The sequence below is a fragment of the Martes martes genome, assembly GCF_963455335.1.
Source record: "Martes martes genome assembly, chromosome: 11".
In the NCBI taxonomy this organism is placed as follows: domain Eukaryota; kingdom Metazoa; phylum Chordata; class Mammalia; order Carnivora; family Mustelidae; genus Martes; species Martes martes.
This window is the reverse complement of record NC_137899.1, coordinates 37,060,724-37,085,866: the sequence shown is the minus strand read 5'-3', so window position 1 is coordinate 37,085,866 and position 25,143 is coordinate 37,060,724. Positions and strand designations below refer to the sequence as shown.

The 25,143-nt window shown below is 40.9% G+C and overlaps 1 protein-coding gene and 1 pseudogene across 2 annotated transcripts in view; one reads left to right on the top strand and one right to left on the bottom strand.

Annotated features, from left to right (window-relative positions):
* The window catches only part of CDK14 (cyclin dependent kinase 14), a 582,239-nt gene that overhangs the window by 10,639 nt on the left and 546,457 nt on the right, over positions 1-25,143 (bottom strand). The window lies entirely within an intron of this gene.
* On the top strand, positions 4-481 carry LOC308352264 (large ribosomal subunit protein uL23-like; annotated as a pseudogene). The gene has a single exon. The product of its transcript is annotated as a large ribosomal subunit protein uL23-like (transcript).

Sequence of the window (25,143 nt, the reverse complement as noted above, 5' to 3'; positions counted from 1 at the left end):
TTCATGAAGATGGTGCTGAAAGCTTAGAAGGAAGCCCCAGCCCCTCCTAAAGCCAAAGCCAAAGCAAAGGCTTTGAAGGCCAAGAAAGTGGTGCTGAAAGGCATCCACAGTCACACAAAAAAGATCTGCAGGTCACTGTCACTACTTTCTGACAACCAAAGACTCTGCATCTCTAAAGGTAGCCCAAATACCCTCGAAAAAGCATTCCCAGGAGAAACAAGCTTCATCACTATGCCATCATCAAGTTCCCACTGATACCGAGTCAGCCATGAAGAAAACAGAAGACAACAACACACTTGTGTTCATTGTGGAGGTCAAGGCCAACAAGCACCAGATCAAACAGGCTGTGAAGAAGCTCTATGACATTGATGTGGCCAAAGTCAACACCTTGATCAAGCCTGATGGAGAGAAGAAGGCATACGTTCTATTGGCCCCTGACTATGATGCTTTGGATGTTGCCAACAAAATTGGGATCATCTGACCCGAGTCCAGCTGGCTAAATCTAATATAAATGTTTTTGCCATTAAAAAAAAAGAAAAAAAAATCTCATTTTTAAATAATCTCCGCCCCAGCATGGGGCTTGAACTCACAACCCTGAGATCAAGAGTTGCATGCTCCACTGACTGAGCCAGCCAGGTGCCCCACAAGTTAGTATATCTAATAGCCAAGATGAGCTCTGAGAGGCAGATCTACAGAATATGTGCTGTGAGAAGTAAATACTAGCATTTTGTGCTCAGGTAGCATTTTCTCTCATTTGAAATATATTTCCATTTATTTGCTTATTAAATGAAAGTGCCTAAAAAAAGAACATGATGGTAAGAAAATAATAGATTTTATAAAATGGAGTGTTTTTGTTTTGTTTTGTTTTGTTTAAAGTTCTACTCCTTGAGCCACTGGTTCAATGCCTGTGGCATTTTTGGCAGCGGGAGGTGTCTGCTCCGGTTTAAGTGCCCATAGCACTCACTAGAGGAACCACCACCTTTCTAGGAACTAGGGGGACCAGCTGTCCCGGTTTGCTAGGCCTGAAGGAGGTTTCCAGGATGGAGGAATCTCAGTTTTAAAACTGGGGCAAATCAGAATGAGTCGGTCACCCTCACAGAGACAACAGGGTTGACAAGCTGTTACTCCCAACTTTATTATATAAACAGAGCCAGCGTGCCTGGCACTTTATTTTACTACACGAACAAAGACACACTGATGCTCTGGTCTCAAAATGCGTGTCACAAAGTGTCGCAAACACTAACCCCTGAGAGTGGCAAAAGATTTGTTGAGAAGTGGGTGGGATCTGAGACTGCCCTCTGCTCAGCCGCCAAGGGATTTTTCACCTCTCCTCTACTCTGCATTTTAGACCTTCCTCTGTAAGTTTTTTTTTTTTTTTTTTAAATCAAAGTCCTGGTCGATCCCATTCTGCTCTAATGAGGTTGTTGAATTCAAGACCATCAGCTTATTCTTCACAATTCTCAGTTGTACTTTCAATAAATCCTACCTATTTAAATTCATACATGCCTGTGCTGGGCCTCACAGAGGAGGTGGCTAGGGCCGCCACTCTTTACAGGACAAGAAGTGCAAATGTGGCCTGACTCCCCACAGTACACCCCTCCCCCGCCCTCATATCAATCACCATGCACCAGAAAGATGCCTCAGGTACTCATTAAATAGTTTGTTCACTTGAATTTTTATATTTGCCTATGCATTTAAAAGGAAAAGGAAAATGTGCACTACTCCTAGCTTTCCTGCTCTGCTGTCCTTTCTAACTCAAACATGATTTACTGGTTTTGATTAGCACACGACCTCAGACAGACTTTCAAATTGCAGCGTTTGGAGATCTGAAATATTGTCAAATCTTTTAAAGAGCCACTGTGATAAATTAGAAAACATCATCACTACACTCCTGTCTTGAATCACTGTGGTTGCACGTCGTGGACTGAGAGGTTTGGCTCATTAAAAATATGAAGGCTGTAATGTCTGATGAATAAGACACTCACATCAACACAATCGGTTTCCTCCTGGCATAAAACAATTAAAATGCCAACAGCTCAGTGGTTTAGCGGCAGAGCAAAGAACAGCGCCTGCAGGCCTGGGGTCAAGCTCTCCCTTCCACTGGCAACAGAGCCCAAGAATGCAGTAGTGACATTAGCCAGTGCACACCAGGCTTGTGAGATGAAGGGATGCCGCGTGCTTTTTTACTGTCCACTTGGGGTTGACTGAAACAAAAGCACCAATAGAGTTAAGGGAGTTGAGCCCTTATTGTGGGAGGCGAGGCAATACCTTTTTGCCTTGCCCCCAAACCAGAATCCCACATACAATGTGGTTAAGTCAGGAATGTGACATCTTCTCTTCCACACCTGTGAGCCAGAGCACATCCCAGAAAGATCTTATTTCCTCTTCACACAAATGCTAGAGAACAAAGTCATGCCTTGTCTGGGTTATGCTGTTTGTTTTCCAGTCTGCTGGCATTAAAATTGTACCCTAAGCACCTATCACGTCTCATGATGCTCTGTTAAGTCCTTTCAAAAGTTCTGACTTTGAACACTGGGGCCATTTGGAAGGAAAGAAAAACAAAAAAACAAAAACCAGACAGCTTCATGTTATCATGGGGGAAAATCACTCAAATTCCATTTTAAACATAATAATTAAATAGAATGTACATTGCATGAAGTAATCAAAAGTGGGGAAAAAAACAAACCCAGCCTCATCAGCTTCAATAAGCTGTTTTGGTTTTGTTCCTTTTGCCATTCTTCAATGGGGTTGGGGTGGGGGGGCTCCATAGGAGATGTCATGAACAATGAGCTGGGGCCTGAGATGCTAATACAGAAAAGCTCTTTTGTTTTCTAATTACTGACCTCCCAGAGTTTTTCTGATAAGAGTTTATACAAGCAATTACATAGCACCAGAGTTCTCATAATCAATTATTGAGGACCTTAGTCCAAGCAGGATGTAAAACTGCTCATGCTTGGATTAACACAGTAAAGTTAAATCCTGTCTCTCTCAGTACTTTCTTATTTTTTTAAAAGATTTATTTATTTTAGAGAAAGAGGGAGAGAGAGAGAAAGAGAGCATGAGAGCACATGGGGAAGGAGCCGAGGTTGGGGGGGTGGGTAGAGAGAGTGTGTATGTTGTGTGTGTCAGTCTGGATCGGATTCCAAGCTGAGCTCAGAGCCCAACATGGGGCTCAATCTCATGACCCTGAGATCACGACCTGAGCTGAAACCAAGAGTCGGATGCTTAATGGACTGTGCCACCCAGGTGCCCCACTCAGTACTTTGTTATCAGGAAAAATTCTTTTTTAAAAAATTTTATTTATTTATTCGACACAGAGAGAATCACAAGTAGGCAGAGAGGCAGGCAGAGAGAGAGAGGGAAGCAGGCTCCCCGCTAAGTAGAGGGCCTGGGGCTCGATCCCAGGACCCTGAGATCATGATCTGAGTGGAAAGCAGAGGCTTAACTCACTGAGCCACCCAGGCACCCCAAAGGAAAAATTCTAATGGGTTGATTTCAGGCACAAGGTAGAGGGCAATTATTAGGAATCGAGGTGTGAAATGAAGCAAAGGCATAATTTAGAGAGATTAGAAAACAATTCACGGCAACGAGAGTTTTCTGTTAAAAAGTATGTAATCATGGTCACTGGAGGGCTATTTTTGTAAGCACTACATATATCACAGTAATCCCTCTTTTTTTTTTTTTTTTTCCTCCCTTTGTGAGAGAGGCCGGGGAGGGTCAGAGAGAGAATCTTAAGCAAGCTCCATGACCAGCATGGAGCCCTCACAACCCTGAGATCAAGACCTGAGCCAAAATCAAGAGTCAGATGCTTAATCAACTGAGCCACCCAGGTGCCCTTCAGGCTGTGATGATTCTTAAAACTTACTGAGTCACTGCCAAAATTGAGAACCAGAGGAACACCAATGAATTCTCTTCAGAAAATGACATCTCTAAAACTACATGCAGATTTTTTTCATACAGTCTGAGCTGGTTCCATTAATAGATCCGGGGATCCCAGGTCAAGGACCTCAGGATTAGAGTGTCAGAATGTTGAACTATCATGAGCATTTCCATGATCTACCCATAATTTCAGAGCATACTGCAGAGGAAATACCTTCTGTGAAGGTTAAGTATTTGAAGGTAATTCCTTTTGAGCAAGTGCACAGTCCAGGGAGATTTCTGTTAAGGGGGAAAAGGCTTACATGATTTCTTACACCCTCCCTCAGTGATAAAAATACAACCAACCAAACAAAAACAAAACAAACTAAAAAATCTCATTCAGTTTGTATATCATGTTTCCTTCAAGAAAGATGGAACCTGGACCATTTTATCTGATGAAGGCAACTGCCAGCAAGAAAAGCAGAAATGGGAGCTATGGATCCTACACAGGGAGCTAAATAGGAATCTAAAATAGATGAACCTCAGACTATGAGGAGCTGAGTCAGACTCTTTTCCCCCACACACCATCCTTCATTCCTCCTTCCCTTTTCTTCTCTATTAAAGTCATTATCAGTGATGTACCAACATTAATGCAGATAACAGATCGGGTGTTCAAGAGCATTTGCACAGAACGGCTTCAGTTCTGTGATCCACATAATATTACTTTTATACAACTTAATTTTATGCCATTTCTTTCCCTGAGTAGTAATAAAGGGACTAAGAGTTTCAAAATCAAGTATGTACATATTCATACACATTTTTGACCAGAGTTTTGCACCTGTTTAGATGCAACGAGGCAATTTCTCATTTCCCCTCCTTGAAGGTTTGCGTTTCCTTGTCCTTCATTCTCCTTCCCCCGAACGCACTCCTACACACACCCACACCATCTGAATGTCAGTTGGTGGTATAGAAGGACTGTTCTAAAGAGAAATTCTAAACATAAAGAGACGGGGCCCTAAGCATCTTGCAAACTCAGAACCCTTCTGCAATTATGGCAAAGCAGAGGAAGTGTAAGGAAAAACCAGGCTCGGCATAATGAAATTTAAACTTTTTTCATTTGATAGGTCTTTCTCTTAAATAAGAGGGAGGTTCACTTCCCTTACTTTCAAGCAACAAGAAAACAGGATGTTCTTTAGAGGTTCTGAGGGAATAGAGGGATAGAAAACCTTGCTCTGATTTAGTGGCCTGTGAAGCCTAGAGGCCATGGTGTGTGTTGTCGACCCTGGGTCGGTAGCTGATCTTCCACAATAAAGAAGTGTGAGGAGTTGGACAAAAGCCAAAAGCAAGAACACAATGCCAACAGTCAGACCAGACACCAGAAGCACGGCCAGGAGCTGAGCACAAAGGTGGAGTCAAGAGGCTGTGAAGCCATCGGCATGGGGCAGACATACCACATCTGACGATGAGCTCAGGGGGCTGAGGGGAGTTGGCTCAGGCTGCAGTTTGCAACCCTCTTCAGACCCAGAAGGGGCTCGATCTCTAGTCGCACTGAGACCCAGTGCGTTTCACTCTGCCACCCCGTCTTCCCTCACTTTCTTTTCTTATTGAAGTTCTTGACCTGCGTTCCTTTCCATGCCCGACACTCACACGAGGCTCTCACTTTCATTTCCACACTTGTTTTCCTCTGTTGGAAATCTTTCCAGACTATCTCTGGGATCAAAGGCAGTAACAGGAATGACTTTTCACCCTTCCCAAGAAAGGCTTTACATTATCTCTAAGGTTTGCTAACATTTCTGTGGCTGTCATTAGTATGTTAGTGACTACTTTCCAGCTCTCTATCTTCGGGACCCTCAGTGCAATGCTCTTCTATCTCCCCCGGAAGTTAGCATGGTCACTCAACCTACTTGGACCAATGAAATGAGCACCTCCAGGTGGCTGGTTCAAGGGCCAGTGTTCATCTTGTCATGTCTCTTCCCCCTGCCAAGGTGACTGAGGAAGGACATGTGGAGATGGAGCCTCTGTTAGCCTGTGTCTCTTAGCAGAGCCCCCAGTGACTCATACTGGACACACTGTGTGAGCGAGAAATAAACATGTGTCATGGTAAGCCATACCAAAACCTAGTCCATTCTGCACTTGATCTTAGCCAAAAGGCCGAGAAGCGATAAACCTAGTCCATTCTGAAAGATACATGCCTATTGGGTCCAATTCGAATCATAAGTCCTCAGACAAAAACTGCAACTTATCTACTCTTCAGAACAATCCCAGTGAGGTGGTTCGTTTTGTCACTCTTCATTCCAATAAGGAAAATGAAGGGGGGGAGAATCCACAAAATTTACTTAAGGACTCACGACTATAAGTGGCCAAGTTGGAACTTGTACCCAGATTTTACTACTCTAAATCTCATACTCTTTCTACTTTATTGTGATGGGAGGAGAGAGGATTCACTTCTGAAAGGCAATGGAACAAAATTTGAGAAGGTAATGAGAAAAATACTACAAGTCATATAAGAAAATGCATGTTTTTATGTTAAAAAATGAAGAGTAGTACTGGATACATCTGCCAACATTTAGACTGTTTTATTTTTGCTTGTGTTTTTTCCTTCTGGTAAGAGAAAAGTTTCCAGGCATCCAGAGAAAAGCCTGGGATTCTCATCTGAATATCATTCTCATGCTGGGTAAATTGAGCTTAAGATAATTTGAATCTGAGTAAAATTCAAGTTAACAGCGTTTTTTGAAATCAAAATCATAAGCATGACAGATCATGTATTTCAAAAAGGATCTGTAAAGATAGATACCCACTGGTAGTGGTGGCTACCTCCGAGAAGAGATCAAGATTTGCTGCAGGGTGGAGCTAACTCTAAACTCTAAAGTTCTACTAGCTACAGTAATGTGTTATTTGGATACTTTTCAGTAAGAATGTATTTACTAATTATTTATGTAATTAATACACCCATACAAAATGTGCCAAATAACTACTGACCCCACAACTGCAGGTTGGTGAGATGGTAATGTTTGGTAATTACAATGGAAAACTAGACCTGTTTGCCATTTGGCTTAGTTGGTCAGCATTGCCTAAAGCTTTGCTAAATATCCTTATGTTTAAGAGAAAATTGTTCAGAAAAAAAAAATGAAGAAGTAAAATATGTTTCAGGCTGAGCAATGTATATCCAAATTGCATTATTTTGTGATTTTTTTGGGGGGGGGTAATGATATCTATTCAAGGCATTAGTGATGGACTGAAATGATAAAGAAGAAAAAGATATCTAAATAGAAATAAACATAAATGTCAACTATTACTCAACTCCTTTAGCTACAAACACATAAAACGTATGTATGAAAAAAGAAAATCAAGAACCTCCATACTTTAAGGCACTTTGGTCATTACTCAATTAAAGATGAGCCCTTTAAATTAACATGCTCTTATTATTTCCTCTTATTTCCAGAAAGGAAACTAGGTTTAAATCTCTAATCTCTAAAGCGATCAACAATTACACAACATAATGAGATTCTGTTGTTCCACAGTAATACATTATTTTGAGGTACAATATAATGCTGGCAAAAAGGCAATGGAATTATCGTCTTCATCCAATGACTAGATTCTCTATAACCATATTTTATAATGAGGACCAAGACAAAAGATTTGGATTTAGTAATTTTTATTTAAAACTTTAACTAGGGACGCCTGGGTGGCTCAGTTGGTTAAGCGGCTGCCTTCGGCTCGGGTCATGATCCCAGGGTCCTGGGATCGAGTCCCACATCGGGCTCCTTGCTCAGCAGGGAGCCTGCTTCTCCTGCTGCCTCTGCCTGCCTCTCTGTCTGCCTGCGCTCACTCTCTCTGACAAATAAATAAATAAAATCTTTAAAAAAAACCAAAAACTTTAACTAGAGATTCCGAATTTCTTACTCTAAACATGATAGTCATATGTTTCCTATGTCCATCTGTCTGTCTACCTACCTACCTACCTACCCACCTACCCACCTACCTACCTACCCACCTACCCACCTACCTACCTACCTGCCTAGTCTATAATTTATATATCTACACACATACACCTTGGTCCCGAGCTTCTAGATCTTAGCTGGTGAACTCAGAATCCAAGGGGAAGATATTGACAGCTGCGTACAATTCTAGGGAATTCCACCAACACTGAGGACTCTGTTTTGTCTGGATATTGCTTTTAGTTTGAGAGGAGATAAACACTAATCTGTACTACTTTTTCTCATTTCTATCAAGAATAGATTAACACCTCCATTTTATTATAATGTTCATCACCAGTAATAAAGGGTGTGAGTTTAAATACATCAGAAACACTGAAGTGACACTCTTGGAACATTACCATCTTCATAAATATGTTTGGAAGAAGTTGCTGACCATCTGTCTTAAGAGATTTCCACATACTTCCTGTGACACTTGCCCTCACTAAGGTTTGGATTTACTTCTTAAAATTTTTAAAAAATAATTATTTATTTATTTTAGGAAGAGAGAGGGAGAGTGCACACGGGAGCAGAGGGAGAGAGAAGCTCTAGCAGACTCCCTGCTGACCATACAGCCTGATGTAGGGCTTGATCTCATGACCCTGAGATCATGACCCGAGCCAAAATCAAGAGTCAGACATTTGAACTGACTGAGCCACACATATGCCGTTAAAGTTTGGGTTTAAAATGAACACGAAGTAGCTGTTACTGATTCTCAGGCATCCTAACTGCAATATGAAAAAAGAGAGGGATGTCTTAATTGGGCATATAGAAACAAACTTACCAAAGGAGTACTTAACAATATTTAAGTATATTTTCAAAAAAAAAAATAGAGTAAGTTAGTAAGGATAAAGAAGAATTATTATGTTTAAAGGAATTAGAAAAAAATTTAAAGAGATGTGGTGACACAAACATAATTATGTACTGTTTTTAATAACTTCTCTATCAATGCTTTATTTAATCCTATTTAATCTCATGCTTTAATTGAGCTAATATTCCACCATTAGCTTTTTTTTGAAGGTATTTTCTCTTGCAGATCTATTGTATTTGCTATTTCCAGGAGTATTACATCTTCAGTAATATAAAAATCTCATGTGCTTATTTTTCCCTTAAAGTCTATAACTAACTGGCCCTCAAAGAAAATGTTTTAAGTAGCACAGATTCTATAGGGTCAGTAATAGTCCTGAACTCTTGATATCTAAACTCAGGCTCTCAGTCTCTGTCTCAGAATTTAAAGAAAAAAACTAACTAAAAAAACCACCTTTGGATTCATGTAATTGCTGAGAGAAAGACTATAATCAAATGTGTCGTCCCTCTGGTGAAGAATATCAATCCGTTTAAGTACTTTTTCCCAAAGAGAAGGATTCACTCAAGAGCAGCTTTTCAGACTTTACCATAAACTTGGAAGGCAAAACTTTTATATACAACATACAATGAACAGACAATTAACAGCCATCCAGCCTACCTGAGAACCTTCTAGTCCAGAGTAGAGGCAGCTCTTATTTTCAAAGGAACCCTATGAAAATGTGGAGGAACTGGAATCCTCATGCATTGCTGGTGGGGATATAAGATAAAGCAGCCACTTTCATGCTCACAGCAATATTCCTCACAGCTAAGGAGTGGAAACACCCCAAACGTCCGTCAATGGAAGACGGGATAAATAAAATGTGGAAGAAGAATAGAATGGAGTATTACTCTGGAAACAAACAAACAAACAAAAAGAATGAAAGAAGGAAACAGAATACTGATGCAAGCAGCAACATGGATGAACCCTGAAAATACAACACTAAAGTGAAAGAAGCCAGTCACAAAAGACTGCATGTTGTATGATTCCATGGATGTGAAGGGTCTAGAATCTCAAATTCACAGAAACGCAAAGCAGATCACTGGTTGTCTGGGGCCATGGGGGATGTAGGGCTATAGGAATGTGGAGTGACATCTGATGGCTACAGGATTTCTTTTTAGGGTGATGAAATGTTCTGGAATTAAGATAGTGGTGATGTCTGCACAACTCTCGTGAATCTACTAAAAACCACTGAACTGTACATTTGAAATGGGTAAGCTTTATGGTATGTGAGATGTATCTCAATAAAGTTGTAAAACAGAAGAATCCTGCACTCTCTCCAGGTACAAAGTCTAAAACCCTAACTTTGGGGCGCCTGGGTGGCTCAGTGGGTTAAGCCTCTGCTTTCCACTCAGGTCAAGATCCTAGGGTCCTGGGATTGAGTACCGCATCGGGCTCTCTGCTCAGCGGGGAACCTGCTTCCCTCCACCCCCACCTGCCTCTCTGCCTGCTTGTGATCTCTGTCTGTCAAATAAACAAATAAAATCTTTAAAAAAAAAAAACACCATTATTTTGGAAGTGATCTGCCCATTTTGTAATGATGAAGATGAGGATGATGCCAGGGATCTACTGGGGGCTGTATAGAAGTGATAGATCAGAATTTCCCTTATACTAATACAGACGGGAAGTGGTTATATTTAATGAGATTATGGAGTATGTTCTCTTTATATTATGTACTTATATTGTTTTAAAATTCCTATATAGAACATACATTATTTCTGTAATCAGAAAAAAAAAGCTAAGTATCAGAGTGTTTAAAGAAAAGTGTTAAACTAGAAGATCTGGGGAAGGAGATCAAGAGGGGCATCTGCTGGGGAAGATGGCTGAACTGAGCTGAACTTTACAGAGTGGGCAGAATTGGATAGAGAAAGGCAAAGGGTAGGGCAACATCTTTCTAAATAGTTCTCTGATTTCTACCATCATTGCTTACTTTCTCTGGGTTCTGAGGGTGGCAATGTTCTGTCTTATTTACCCATGAGCACCTAGGACCTACAATGGCATCTAGAATATGGGAGGTGCTCAATAAATGTTAATCGAATCCAAGAACAAATATTTGTTGCTAGAATCCTTTTCCTAAACTACAGATGACAACTGGGGTACCATGTGCAATATATATTGGGCCTTTATACAAACTAGAAAAAGGTGTTTTCTTGCTCCTCTCTAGAGCTTGTGTCTGGGACAGTCACTCATGAGTTCACCGGTGACCTGCTCCAGCCCTGCTGCCTGGCCAACCTCCTTTCCAATGACCCCACCCCCAATGGCAAACAGGACAAAATCCATATGCCTGGGATGGGCAATCAAAACTCTTCAATATGGGGGCACCAGGGTGGTTCAGTGGGTTAAGCCTCTGCCTTCAGCTCAGGTCATGATCTCAGGGTCCTGGGATCAAGCCCCACATTGGGCTCTCTGCTCAGCGGGAAGCCTGATCCCCTAACCCCCAACTCTACCTGCCTCTCTGCCTACTTGTGATCTCTCTGTCAAATAAATAAAATCTTACAAAACAAACAAAACTCTTCCATATGACCCTAACTTTCCTTTCCCATCGTAACTACTTCCAACATGTATTTTGTGCTTGAGCCACAGTAATCCTATGCTTCCTTGTGTTGGTTCCCACTACTGCCTTCACCCCAACAATCTGGTGCTTTTCAGCCAAACACCCACCATTTAATAAAGATGAGCCCTCCACATTCTACACTGCTCTCTGTGACTGTCTAGGACCTACCCTCCGGTCCTTGCATGCTCCCCTTCTGACTCTCCTTTCATCTGACTCTTGACTCCTTCCTCATCTGAAGGTCTACTCCTGTGCTTGGGATTTAGATCAGGTTCTTAGCATGAGGTAGGCACACCGGCTTTTGACTCTCAGCTCTCTATTTCCTTGGTCTGGTTTTGGTCTCCTCTGGACAATATCCTTGGTCTCTCTGGACAAAACTGGCAGCTTGCTTCAGGTGGACTCAGCAGTCACTTTCCACTAACTTACCCAGCACACTGTACAACCATTACAGAACCCTGACCACATGGTATTATATTGTTCCCTGACATAGTTCCACCTTTAGACTCTTGGAGCTTCTAATGGAAGTAACCACATCTTACTATTAGGCACTTAGCACTGTGCCTAGCATGTATAAAGCAGGTGTTCAATGGATTCGAAAGGGGAAAATGAAAAAATGAAACATGGAGACAGGAAACGGTCTGAGCAGAGAAAGTGGGACTTTAGAGGTAGATTCTAGGAGGAGGGAGTCAGAATGTGAAAGATCTTGAAATCCAAACAGAAGAGGCCAAATTGGTGGTAGAAAGACATAAAGGGTCATTTTAGATTGCCGAGAAGGGAAATGACATGATGCAAACAGCATTTTGGAAGACTTATTACACGTCACCGTCAGGGTGGAGGGGAACAAGGTAGAGCCTGTCTTCATGGCAAGCCTTCCATAAATGTTTGTTTCGTTGGCTGGGGGAGCCCAGCGGAACTCTCACAGAAATACAGGTGTGAGGTGAGAGAATGAAGAAAAATGCAGAAATTCAAAAGACCGTTCAAAGCAAAGAGAGGAGGGCTCAGCGGCTGATAGGAAATGCTGAGGAGAGGAGAGTAGAGCCACTGAGATCAGAGTAGAGCAGAACCAGAGGCCAGGAGGGGAAAAGCTGGGAGGGGAAGCTGGCTTGGTGAGGGGGAGAGCCCAGGTCTGAGTGTCCTCAGATGCGGCAGCCGGTCTATGTGCACGTGTGTTTATGTGACTGTGTAGTGAGGCACGTCTGTGACACAAACCTTGTGCTGTTCCAGTAAGTCCTCCCTCCCACTGTGCACCACCCCTGTCCCGGGTTTCATTTTCAGCCAACGAAAACAAAATTACTCATAAAATTAATGGAAACAATCTGCTTTTTCCTTGCCATAGAAAGAATTTTTTTCTTTTTCTTTTTTTTTTTTTGCCTTTGAATCATATATCCTGTAGCTTGATTAAATCCCTTAGAAGTCAACTAAGCATTAGAGGTTTACAATGTGAACCTCAGAACTGGTGTTTACTTGTTGCATGTAAACAGTGAGGCTGTGGAAAGCTGCACTTCAGCTAGCATAATGTGTGTGTGATTTCCCTCTCTGCTGCAAAATTTATTCCTCAGCATTTTCCTGAAAATAAGAGTTGGTTAAAATGTCAATAAAAACTGAGTCTCTGGATAATCTCTCAATGTAAAGTTAGATTTTTCTAATGTGATCTCTTCTATTTCTATAGGCCTTCCCTTAAAAAAAAAAAAAAGAGTATCTTCCATCTACATTTTTTTCCTTTTGTTCTCTCAAATTCTCCTTAAGGAGGCATGACAGGTAGCACAATCCTCATCTGAATGATATTTCTTGATATAAACTGAGGACATTAAGGAACTTTCTAGATGATCTAGTTTGTGGGGCTGAAGTCAGGCCTTAACTGTAAGACCAAGTATTCTCTACTCCAACCTCCATTCCCTAAGTCCCTGAGTGCAAACGTGTCAATGTGTTTTTCAGCAATGGGAAAAACTAAAGGAACTCTTGGCCAGGCTGCAGATAACGGGGCACTAGGGGAGTAGATGGAGACCCTACCTTGTCTGCCATCAGGCACTCACTCCTGTAGGCTATGGACAACCAAGGCCCAAGTGTGTGCCACATGAGAACTTTGTGGCAGATGGTTCACGTCTGTCTCCAGTACCTCCTGGCTTCCCAGCAAAAATGGAACTGGTTGCCAGAGAACACAGACTGGGATCAGGGCTGAAAGGAGTAAGTGAGTAAGTGCCTGGCCTACAGCTCTGACCTCCAAAAAGGATCTTAAGGGAAGCAGGTTCTCCCATTTGCCTTCATAGTCTGTTCTTTTGTTCATAGCCCAAAGCTTCATACCTAAGACCTCTGTCATCTCCAGGCCCGATGACAATGGCTTTAATATCAAAAGGATCTCTTCTTTGTAGAAGTTACAGAGGAGTAAAAAGGCAATGAAACTCGCCCATAATTCTACTTGATCAGGAGAAAAACACTGTTAACATTTTGCTTATATTTTTCTTATTTCTATGCACATCCCTATTTCACTTAGGGAAAGGCAGGCATACAGCATATTTCAGTGTGTCATTAAAAATTACCTTTATGGGGGCGCCTGGGTGGCTCAGTGGGTTGGGGCCTCTGCCTTCGGCTCGGGTCGTGATTCCGGGGTCCTGGGATCGAGCCCCGCATGGGGCTCTCTGCTCAGCGGGGAGCCTGCTTCCCCCTCCCCCCTCCGCCTGCCTACTTGTGATCTCTCTCTCTCTCTCTCTCTCTCTCTCTGTGTCAAATGAATAAATAAAATCTTTAAAAAAAAAAAAATAAAGATAAAAAAAAAATTACCTTTATGACTCTTCAACAGCCACAGCATGAACTGCATTATTATTTAAACTTTTCATCAAAACTAAGTAAACTCCTTGAAGGCAGGAGCACTATGAATTTGTGATGCATTCTGTATCCCAAGCATCTAGCAAAACACCTTTCATGATGAACATGGATGATGTTTATTAGCGGGGAACATCTGGGTGGAATGAATCATATGGTTGTGTTTCAGTATCTCAGCTCACAAGGAGAATCTGAAGACTGTGGATCCATTACAAATGATCCTCTTACACATTTAACCTAATGTTCCTGAGCTCTTGGTATCTGAGTGCAATTAAAAAAAAAAATTCAAGGCTAGAAAGTTGTATATTTAATGACAATGTTGGATGACACTGATATCTCAAATATATAATTACAAACCCAAATCATGCTGAACTCTTGCCCCAGCCTCTTTCATGCTAGATCAGCAGCAAGTACAGGAATTAATTAAGTTGGGAAGGCACATGAGAAATCCAGTGAGTTCTGGATCTCCTGGACATTGGTGAGGTTCTTTGGCTTAGGGCCAGATACAGGGATGGGCAAAAGACCTGAGTCCTAGAGGATGCTGATTAGCCTTTCGATAATAGTTATTGTTTGGCATAACTGGGAGGAAAGTGAATTTGCCTACTTGGATAACACTAAAATAAAGTAACAGTAAACAACAACAACAAAACCAAAACTTTTTTAAGGGTATAGCGGTAAACATTCCATACATTTGCTTTGCATTTCTAGGATTGGAATGTGATCATTTTAAGAGTCTTCAACCTTCTTTTGCTTGACTACTCCACTAATGTTTGTTATACTATATATTCTTCTGCACATTTTAAAGTTGAAATGGGGGGAACGCCTATGTGGCTCAGTTGGTTAAGCGTCTGCCTTAGGCTCAGGTCATGATCCCAGGGTCCCAGGATTGAGTTCCGCATTGGGCTCCTTGCTCAGTGGGGAGCCTGCTTCTCCCTCTCCCTTTACCCCCCACCCCAAGTCCTGCTCTCTCCCTAGCTCTCTCTCTGAACAATAAATAAATAAAATCTTTTTTAAAAAAGTTGAAATGGGATATTTTTATCATAAATTTGAATGCTAGTAAAAGATGTAATGTTTGGCTTGCTGAAAATATTGGCATTTTAAGCTAAAGATTTTACATCACTCTTTAAAGTGGGGTCAGTGGAATATAACTATATGGAGCTACCATATTCCATTAAAAAAGTATATGAACAAATTATTCTTTAACAGTTGGAAATTTTACAACATATATTTTTCCCCTTATCTTGCACTTCCATTGCATTCTCTAACAGAATTTTATCCTAATATAATGCATTCTTACCCTGGAATATTATCACTCTTTCATACTCTACAACATAAATATATATAGGACTTTTAATTTATTTAAAAATTTCCCAAGAAAATTGATCCAAGTGATAAAATATTATATTTAATATATTATTATAATATATTATTTATATAATATATTAATATATATTATATATATATATATAAAATAAAATATTATATAAAACTACTGGGGCGCCTGGGTGGCTTAGTGGGTTAAAGCCTCTGCCTTCGGTTCGGGTCATGATCCTGGGGTCCTGGGATCAAGCCCCACATCGGGCTCTCTGCTCAGCAGGGAGCCTGCTTCCTCCTCTCTCTCTGCCTGTCTCTCTGCCTACCTGTGATCTCTATCAAATAAATAAATAAGCTATTAAAAATAAAACTAAACTTTTATTGGAAATGCATCTCTTAATGAGGTAGATGAAGGTGGCTTTCTTTCTCCCCAGGTTAGTTGGTGTATCCCTTAGAGAACAGTGTTTGTTACTAGAGTAAGTCTGGACACTTCAGTTAGAGGAGGCTTTCTGGTAAGTGTAAGTGGATGTACCCTTTCTTTGTTGCCTGGAGGTCTGTACAGCTGAAGGCAATACTACATGGTAAGGCTGGATTGGGTGAGAGGATGGTTTCTCTGGTGAAGGGGAAAAAGGGCCATTGGGAAAGGTGAAGTAGCAGGTGTTCTCAAGAAGACGATTTTTAGTACAGAATAGGAAATTAGGAAAGCGTCTGGGTGTAGAGGGGCAGAGTCATCCTAGTTTGAAAATTACAGATAATATGTGATCCATGCTTTACAGGAATTTATAATTTGATGAGGGAGACATATAAATTAACCAAATTAAACTGTAATGTGAGTGCAGCAGTAAGGTACAAAGTAAAAGAGCTAGAACAATGACCTTTTCCTGGAGAAGTAAAAAAAAAAAAAAAAAAGAAAAAGATAAAAAAAAGGTTTCTTAGGGGATTAAGTCTGAGAGCACAAGGAAGGAGGCACTTCCATGGGGAGGGAAACAGGTCTAGGGAGTGGGAGCGGAAGGCATGTTTACCACCCTGAGAGTCTCCCTGGCTGTAGTCCTGAAAGGGTTTGGGGGTTTGTGGGGTCAGGGGGAGGATTAGGTGGGAAGATCGATCTGGGCCAGATGATGTAAGTGTCCCTATTCTCCAGTCAATGGGACTGACTCAAACATTTCTACGTAGGGAGTAACTGATCAGATTGGTGTTTTGGAAAGAAAACTCTCTTAGCAGTGAGGAAGATGGATGGTGGTGAGAAATGGGAATTGTAACTAGAGGCAGAGAAACAATTAAGGAAGCAGATGAGGAAGAAAGAGGGCCTCAACCCAGGCTAGAAGACAATGGGGAGTGCAGAAAAGCAAACAGACTTTAAGACAATGTTTAGAAAGGACTGATAGGCCCTGGGGGCTCACTCAATTTCTGGTTAAGAGATAGGGAACGGTGTGGAGGATGCTGAGCTTTCTAGTTTGGACTACGGCATTGATGGTGACATAATTACTGCATAGAAAAGGGAATAGAGAGTCTTCCACTGAAGGTGGTTCTCACCGTCTCACTCATGTTTGTTTCGACGCCACCTAACAGCGGATACCAGTGCACTTGACCTCACTAACTTTAAGTTCAATAACAAGATGGTGCCTCTAGGCAGGATTTAAAATTTGTTTTAGGATAAAATTTGTGGAGTGTACATAATTGACTCTTAATAATAAAGCAATAATCTAAAATCTAGGTCAATTGTTGAAAATAATAGTATGCATTAAGAAAAAAACTAAATGTCTTTTTAAAAGCCTAGATATAAAATGAAGTTAATCAAAGATTAAAATGAGGCAGTTTGGCTAAATTGTATAGCGTCATGTGTTTACATTTCAAAGGAGGCTATAGTTTAAAGTGGCATTTAAAAAAAATTTTTAAAAGAATTTATTCTATTTACTCAAAAAAGCATCTAGTCGTGGTAGCGGTGGAGATAAAGCTTGCTTTATCAGTTGGGAAACCACTGAAGGAGAACAGTTATGGAGATGGATGGTGGTGATGGGTATGAACACAGTGAGTATAGTTCATAACATGCTGAACTATACACTGAGAAATGGTTAAGTAGGTAAATTTTACATTATACGTATTTTACCACAGTAAAAAAAGATGGGGAAAAAACTGGACTGAAAACTTGGGAATGCAGAAAGAAGTTTAAAAAAATTTATTTGGTTATAATATAATCACTTAAAATCATTTTTCCTTGTTAATTGTATATTCTTCATTATAAAAAATTAAATACAACCCTTCCCCAATTGTCCCTTAAAATAAGTATGTGTATTTTTCACTCTCTCTCTCAAAAAAATCAAACACAAGCTACTAAAATTATTTTTGATTAGCAAATCAGTTTTCACTAAAGTGAAACAATCTAATTGTATCTTTCTCCTTGTCTTCCTATGTGGACAGTACCAAGGTGTTTAGTACTGTGGTCTTTACAACTACTCTAAATGTTATTTTATATTAGAAAACCTGCAAATTTATAATGCATACTATCTCTCTTATACACAGAGTCATTTATTTCTGCCATCATCAGAACTACAGGGTAAATTCCAGCACACTCTGTGGACTTATTCACGATACTTGAAACAATAAAACACTTATGCGCAAACATTTTCTCTGTATATAAAATTAAAACGTAAGTCCACAATTTTACAGAGCCATAAATTCCTGGGGAGATATGTACTAAGATGAGCATTTATCATTATTTTTAGGCCTGTGATGAAGTTTGACTCCAGTCTTTTCCATATCTGTGAACACACAGGGAACAACTTATCATAACATCACTATTTGACCTCTAAGGAACAGCTCATGTCATCACAGAGCAAAAGTGCTGGCGAAACATTTATCTAGATGAAAGACCTCAAGCAGTTAACCTGCTCAGCAGAGGCAATGCAACCAGGCAACAGGATAATGACCTCTATCCAAATGTGGAAGGTACATCAATTTAATACCCTGACAGCTTGACAAAAGATGACGGCAGCTCAGCAGGAAAACATTAGCCATGATAATGCAGGGTACTGTATGTGAAAAGAATGAATTATAAAGCACAATGCTATTTGGGCTGAGGAGGGATTTTTTTTTTTTTTAACCAACTTTATATTTAGGATGGTAGTCATGCCTAAAGCCTCCTTCCATTCTTTACCTGAAGAATATCCTGATAAAAGTAAAAAGGCAGTGTGGATTAAATTGATAGCTTAAGAAACAAATCGAGTTTCTTAACTCACCCAGGAGACGCTGCACATCATTTCTGGCAGGCCTGCTACTTTTTGGAGTGCAAAAATCTGGGTAATGGCAAACCAGCTTAATCCATTTGAAAAAGAAGGGCCATTCAAATACGTGTGGACAGGACCAAGGCTTCCTGTGCATGTTATTTTGTTTGACTTTTAAAGAGAGAAGGTACTTGGCGCGCTTTGGGGGTGCTACTGATCTTCAGTTCTAAAACTTCCCCACTGCAAATTCAGTTAAAAAAAAAAAAACAACCCAGTTTAATTCTAGAGTGGTAGCGTGATCATGATTGTATGTTTATTCAAGGACCTTTACTCTGTGACAGGGGTTCAGCCTGTGAGGTTTTCTCTACACATGGCAGGCAGCTGTCAGAACCAGTGTGAGGGGTGAAAGGGCAGCCCGGCTGCTCTGTTAAATCACGGGGTTCCATCAACATCTCAGAATTCCCGCCGAGTGGGAGCTGGGAGACCACAGATTAGAGTACACTGGAGTGTGTATATTAGGTCACTCAGTGTCTTTCAAAGCGATATCACGCCGGTGAGCTGTACAATAGATTTTACTGTGTTCTGTTCAAAGAAAATGTAAGGAAAGTGGACATGTGTGTAGCAGACCACAGCTGAACACCGAATTCTTCTTGTCTTTAAATGGATGGATTTATTATCCACAAGATGAACGAAGAATAGGGGCGCAATCAATAGCTTTGGAAATCATGCAAAGCTGGTGGTTTTATTCAGCTCTTGGAAGTGACTGCTTAGCAGATGCGTGGAGAAGCAGTCATGGGGCTGGGGCAGAAGCCCAGCCCAGGCGAGGTTCTGGGTTATGACAGTGGTCTTGGACTATGAACTTGGTTTATGGTCTTGGATGGTCACTTCTCCTCAGTTTCACAAAACTTCAGGGTCCTCATCTGTAAACTGGAAACAATAATACCTATGCTATCTACCTCCCCAAATGGGTAAATGAAAAATACATTTCTAAATGAAAAAAGGACTTCTAAAAAAACTGAAAGGAATGAAGCACGATGGTATAATGTGGGGCATTCCAGAAAAGAAATGTAACTTGTATTAATGGATATTTGGTTTACATATAAAAACGGAAAATGCCTATTCCTTCAATACTTATTGTTTAATTCATTTTCAACAGAGAAAAAATATAGGTTTTCCAAGGAATTATGTAGTCTTTAACAAGATAATGGATACAAGGTGAATGGCACGATGCCTGACAGGTAAAGTGAAATTTTAAAGAGCTTACACATTTTGTTTAATATTTTATTTCTCAATTACGACTCTGCAAGGGCTTCCTTGACTGTGATAAGCATACACCTGAGTTTATGTTAATAACAACAGTTAACACAAACGAAATCATTACTGTGTGCCAGGCACTGCTCTAACCACTTTACAAAAGTTAATTTTTTAAAAAAGATTTTATTTATTTATTTGACAGACAGAGATCACAAGTAGGCAGAGACTCAGGCAGAAAGAGGGGAGGGAAGCAGGCTCCCTGCTGAGCAGAGAGCCCAATTCGGGGCTCGATCCCAGGACCCTGGGACCATGACTTGAGCTGAAGGCAGAGGCTTAACCCACTGAGGCACCCAGGTGCCCCTACAAAAACTAATTTATCGAATACACATAACCATATATAAAGTGGCCCCAATTATCAGCTTTCAGGCTCGATTACCATCTTACAAAAAATATCAGATTCTCCATGATGATTTCCTTTTGGTCTAAATACATTTTCTAATCTTGTAAAGTGTGAACAAGCCAACTACCTTCTATAAAATGGCTTTCTTTCTTACCTCTGATATAGATACTATTCTTTCCACATTTTTTTTCCCAGATGAGAATATTATGTCCCAAGAAGTTAAGTGCTTTGCAAAGCAACCAAGTGGCTGGCCCAGGATTCAAACACTGTATGGCTTCTCTTTCCACCAGAGGAGCCCAGAGCCCCTGTTACATGGGGGCAATGTCATCATGTCCACGTCCAATTTGGAACCCAAAAAACGGAGACGTCAGGTTGGGACCTAATCAGTTACCCAGCAAATAGCTCCACATGCAACATGGCATTGAGACTAGGTTCACACTGGAGCCATGACCCTGTCTATATGACAGCACTCAGCTAGGCAGTGAGGCGCTTTAGCATGAACACAAGCAATGGCCACAATGTCAAAAATGCACCTGCCAAGCAAGGGAGCTGAAAAGATACCTGGATGAAGGGCAACTCGAAATGTATTTCCAACATTTGCCACTCTGAAGGCAGAGAAGATACCATATAAGGCAAATGTGGGGGCCTTTGTCTTTTCTCTTTTAAATTAGAAATTTTTCATTACTGTTTGGACATAAGTTCTTGAAAATCTTTAAAAAGACAGTAAAGAGGGGCGCCTGGGTAGCTCAGTGGGTTAGGGCCACTGCCTTCAGCTCGGGTCATGATCCCGGCGTCCTGGGATCAAGCCCCGCATCGGGCTCTCTGCTCAGCGGGGGGCCTGCTTCCTCCCTTCTCTCTCTGCCTGCCTCTCTGCCTACTTGTGATCTCTGTCAAATAAATAAATAAAAATCTTTAAAAAAAAAAAAAAGACAGTAAAGAAATTCTTATATTGAATTCCATTTTGTCTGTTTGTTACTGGATGACAAAAGAGTATGGAATACAAACAGGCATACACAGAGCTGCATAGGACAGCTTTGTAGCATTCCCTTCAATAAATTCAGAGATTGTCTTTGTATCCAGCGACCTTTTAGGGGGAATTTAAAATTATTAAAAAAAAAAAATCAAAAGACACAGTACAATTTTTCTATACCAAAGACCCAATTATAATTCTCAGTCTCATCTTTTATGGTGACTTCTCAAAACTGAGCTTCAGTGAGCAAGAACTGAAAAATATTCCTCTTTTCTGAATGATATTCTCAAGTGAAGGAAGGATCTGGGTGCTTCCTTTCCAGCCCTTGTGGATGAATGCCCTCATTGGTGATTGATTCTTTAATGAGCTTCACCAGTGGGTCCAGGAGCACACAGGCTGCCCAGCTCTCTCAATTTCCATAAGTAATCACTTCAGATGCAGATTGAGCTGTGTTGTTGGGACAGGTCAGAGAAACCAGGGAGTATGGAAAACAAAACCTGAAATTGAGATGCACTAACAACCACATTCCCAAGCATTCAGACACCTTACAAATAAAAAGGGAAAATGCCAAATACTTGGATGGTAAAACCAGCCCCAATAACCATCAGCTCCTAGGCTGGATCAGCATCTTATTAAAAAATACAAGGCTCTGTACAACGATCCTCTTATGGGTTAAATTCATTTTCTAATCTTGCAAAATGCGAATGGAAAGGCATCCAACCACCTTCTACAAAATAAATTCATTTCATAGATTTTGTCATCAGGAGGGTAGCTAAAGCCTACTACATTGCTTAAAAAAAAATTAAGCGTCACTTCTAGTTCAGCCACTTTGCAAGGCCATCCTATTTATTCATAAATTAATTCTGAAGCCAGTTGCTCCTCAATGGTGTATTTATGTTCAACTAGGTCAGGTCCATTGGGATGATACTTGGTTTTTCACAGCAGACACACAGAGCCTGTATGGGCAGCAGGCTCAAGCTACCCAACACATTTCCTTTCCTAAGATACAACTGCATAAATTTGTTAGACTTCTCTGAGAAAAATCTGCATAGAAATCCAGATATGAATTTCCCCAGTGCCTCCACGTGAGACCTTCTCCACAGAAGGCTGTCAGTAACACGCTGTCTTCTGATTAGGGAAACAGGCATTTGGCAAACAACTCATTTGTGATGGTTTGTCAAACAAAAATAGAAGGAAACAGTGAAAACTGCTCTTTCGTGTGTTACTCAAAAACTATGCACTTGTTGACCAAACCTACACATTTTCAAACATGCTGCCACATAATAAAATTTAGTACAGTAAAGGCTTAGTTGAGATTTTAAAAAAAACATTCATGCTTCTATTCCTCAATAATGCCACGACTGACTAACTTGGAGAATGATGATGCTGTAGAAAGAACTTTAAAAATAAAAACAATTCAGAGGCAACTGACATTTAAAATGTTCAAAGGTACGTTAACAGTATCACTTTTCCTTTCAGGAAAGGGGGCGCACGTCCTCCTTTGAGAACTATTCAAGCCATCCCCAGTTGATGGGTAAACATTTACAAGCATTTGGGATGTCCACTTTCTTGGTCTTCCTGCTCTCCATTTTACTCAGGGCAATGGGATGAACGCTATTGTCTTTTGGAACTGTTATTAGCCAGAACTCGCTGATGACTTAGCACAGAATCTGAGAGTTGGAAGGGCTTCCGGAGACCCAAAACTCTATCCTTACTTTAGAGAAAGGGATCAAGAGGCCTCATGGAGATTAGGTGACATGCTCAAGGTCACAGCTAGTTGGTGATGAGGTTAGATTTAGTCCAAAACCCATGTTTTTGGATCCCTAATATGGCACTCATTCACCCTATCACCCTAAATGTGATGAAAGACACAGAAATAACAACAATTCCTTACAATTTCTATGTCAACACATGATTATGAGATGCTGTTGACTCTGTGAGCTCTTTGAGGTTAGAAGAAATGTGCTGCATCCTAAATGTCACAGGCCTGGAAGTAATCAAAAGGAAGCTGGATGTTAGTTGCTACCCCGCATAACGCTTGCAACATATCTGCGGTCTGCTGCAGTGTATTATTAGAGCTTGGGTTTTGTTGTGACTGTACGAACCAAGCCGCACGGGGAACGCTGAAGAGTGATCACAAAAACACCTTTCTTTCCCCACTGTCCCTCAAGCAGCAGGGATCAAATAACTGTTTCTCAGCTGTCTGTCGTTTAAACAAAAATAGCGCCTTCCCTCTACGTGTATCTGTGGCAAGTTGGTGTTGCTTCCTCTTCTCTGTTCTATGCTATTTTCCAGACCCCAACCTTGGATCACCAGGGGATACTGGGACTAGAAAGGACCTGACATGATGTTTTACAAATTCATCTCGGATCCCTTCAGTACGTCACAGTCTGTGTTCCATAACGGCAGGCAGTGTAGAGCTGGCAGGCAGAAAGTGGGCTGCAACCGGATCTGGGGCTTGCAGAATCACTGGCCGCCAATCTTGAGACGTGAAGGGCTTTCCGCTCCAAGGATGGCAGTTTCCATCTGTATTTCGGGCCAGCTCTTTCACCAACGTTGCAAAAGTGGTGCATTTTATTCACCTGTGACATAGCCCGGCCTTTCTACATCTGTCTAGGAAATCACAGGTGAGACTTGGAGGTGCCATATGGAATCCACCGACTTCCTAACTGCACACAAATCCCCCAATTCCTTTACGCTGACTGGCCTGGGCACTTACCCGTCCAGCATGTTTCTTCATCTTACCCTGCCCTAGTAGCCGCATGTGTAAAATGGGTATAGGTAACAGTAGAGGCTCTCCTTGAGGGTTGTTCTGGGGACTAAATAAGTAGTTGTAAGTTCAAGACTTATATAGGATCTTGCATCTAAGCATTGTGGAGATATCAGTTATTATAATTATTTCTACTCCACAAAGTTAAGACTTCCTCATAGTTTTGGATCTCAGTTGGCTATACTTATTTTTACATCAGTGAAGCAATGGCTTGTTAAGCTAATGAATGTCATATGGCTATACCATAATCGATTCGACCTCTTATTGGACATTTAGTGTATTTCCAGTGTCCTACTATGCAGATAATGTTGTAAGTGATCTTACAACATCAGGATATCTGTAAGCTATCCTGAAATTGATTCTTATAGCTTCCCTAGGAGATAGATGCTCTTAATATTGTCATTTTTCAAATGAGGAAACTAACACTCAGAAAATATAAATACAATATGATCATGCAATTTGTTAAGGGTTACTTGTAAGACTAAAGCCCACGCTTTGGGATCTCAAACCTTAATGAATTCCTTATGCATGTTCTTATCCAAAATGGTTAGAACAGCAATGAGTTTGTGTACCTAAAGTTGCAAACTCCATATATGTCCATTTTTTTCTTACACGGACCACCTCATTCCCCAATAATTCAGAATAACCACAGTGTTATTTTCCTCTTGGGCCTAAACTCCTCAATTTTAAACCCTCGGCCTATTATTAGTTATACTTACATTGCAAAACCACTAGCAGCTTCCTAAAATCCTGCACTGGCTTCTAAAGAACCTAGACACTTCCTTGCACCAATTTATTCCAGACTGTCTGGACCAGGAGGACATGGGGTGGACATGAAGAGCAATTTCAGGGACCTAAGGGGACAATATAATTACATTCTAGCAAGATCTTCTTTGCTGCTTTCACTGGCTACAGGCTTGTACAGCACATTTAATATAACCTAACTACCTTGTCGGTCGAGGGGGTGGGGGGTTCGTCACTACTGGGAGCAGTGAATGAGCAATGAATCCTATGGGTGTTACTTTTAGAACATATATATTTGTGGGTTTTTTTTTTTAATGTTTCATTTATTTATTTATCTGACAGAGATCACAAGTAGGCAGAGAGGCAGGCGGGGGGGGGGGGGAGTGGGCAGGCTCCCTGCTGAGCAGAGAGCCCGATGTGGGG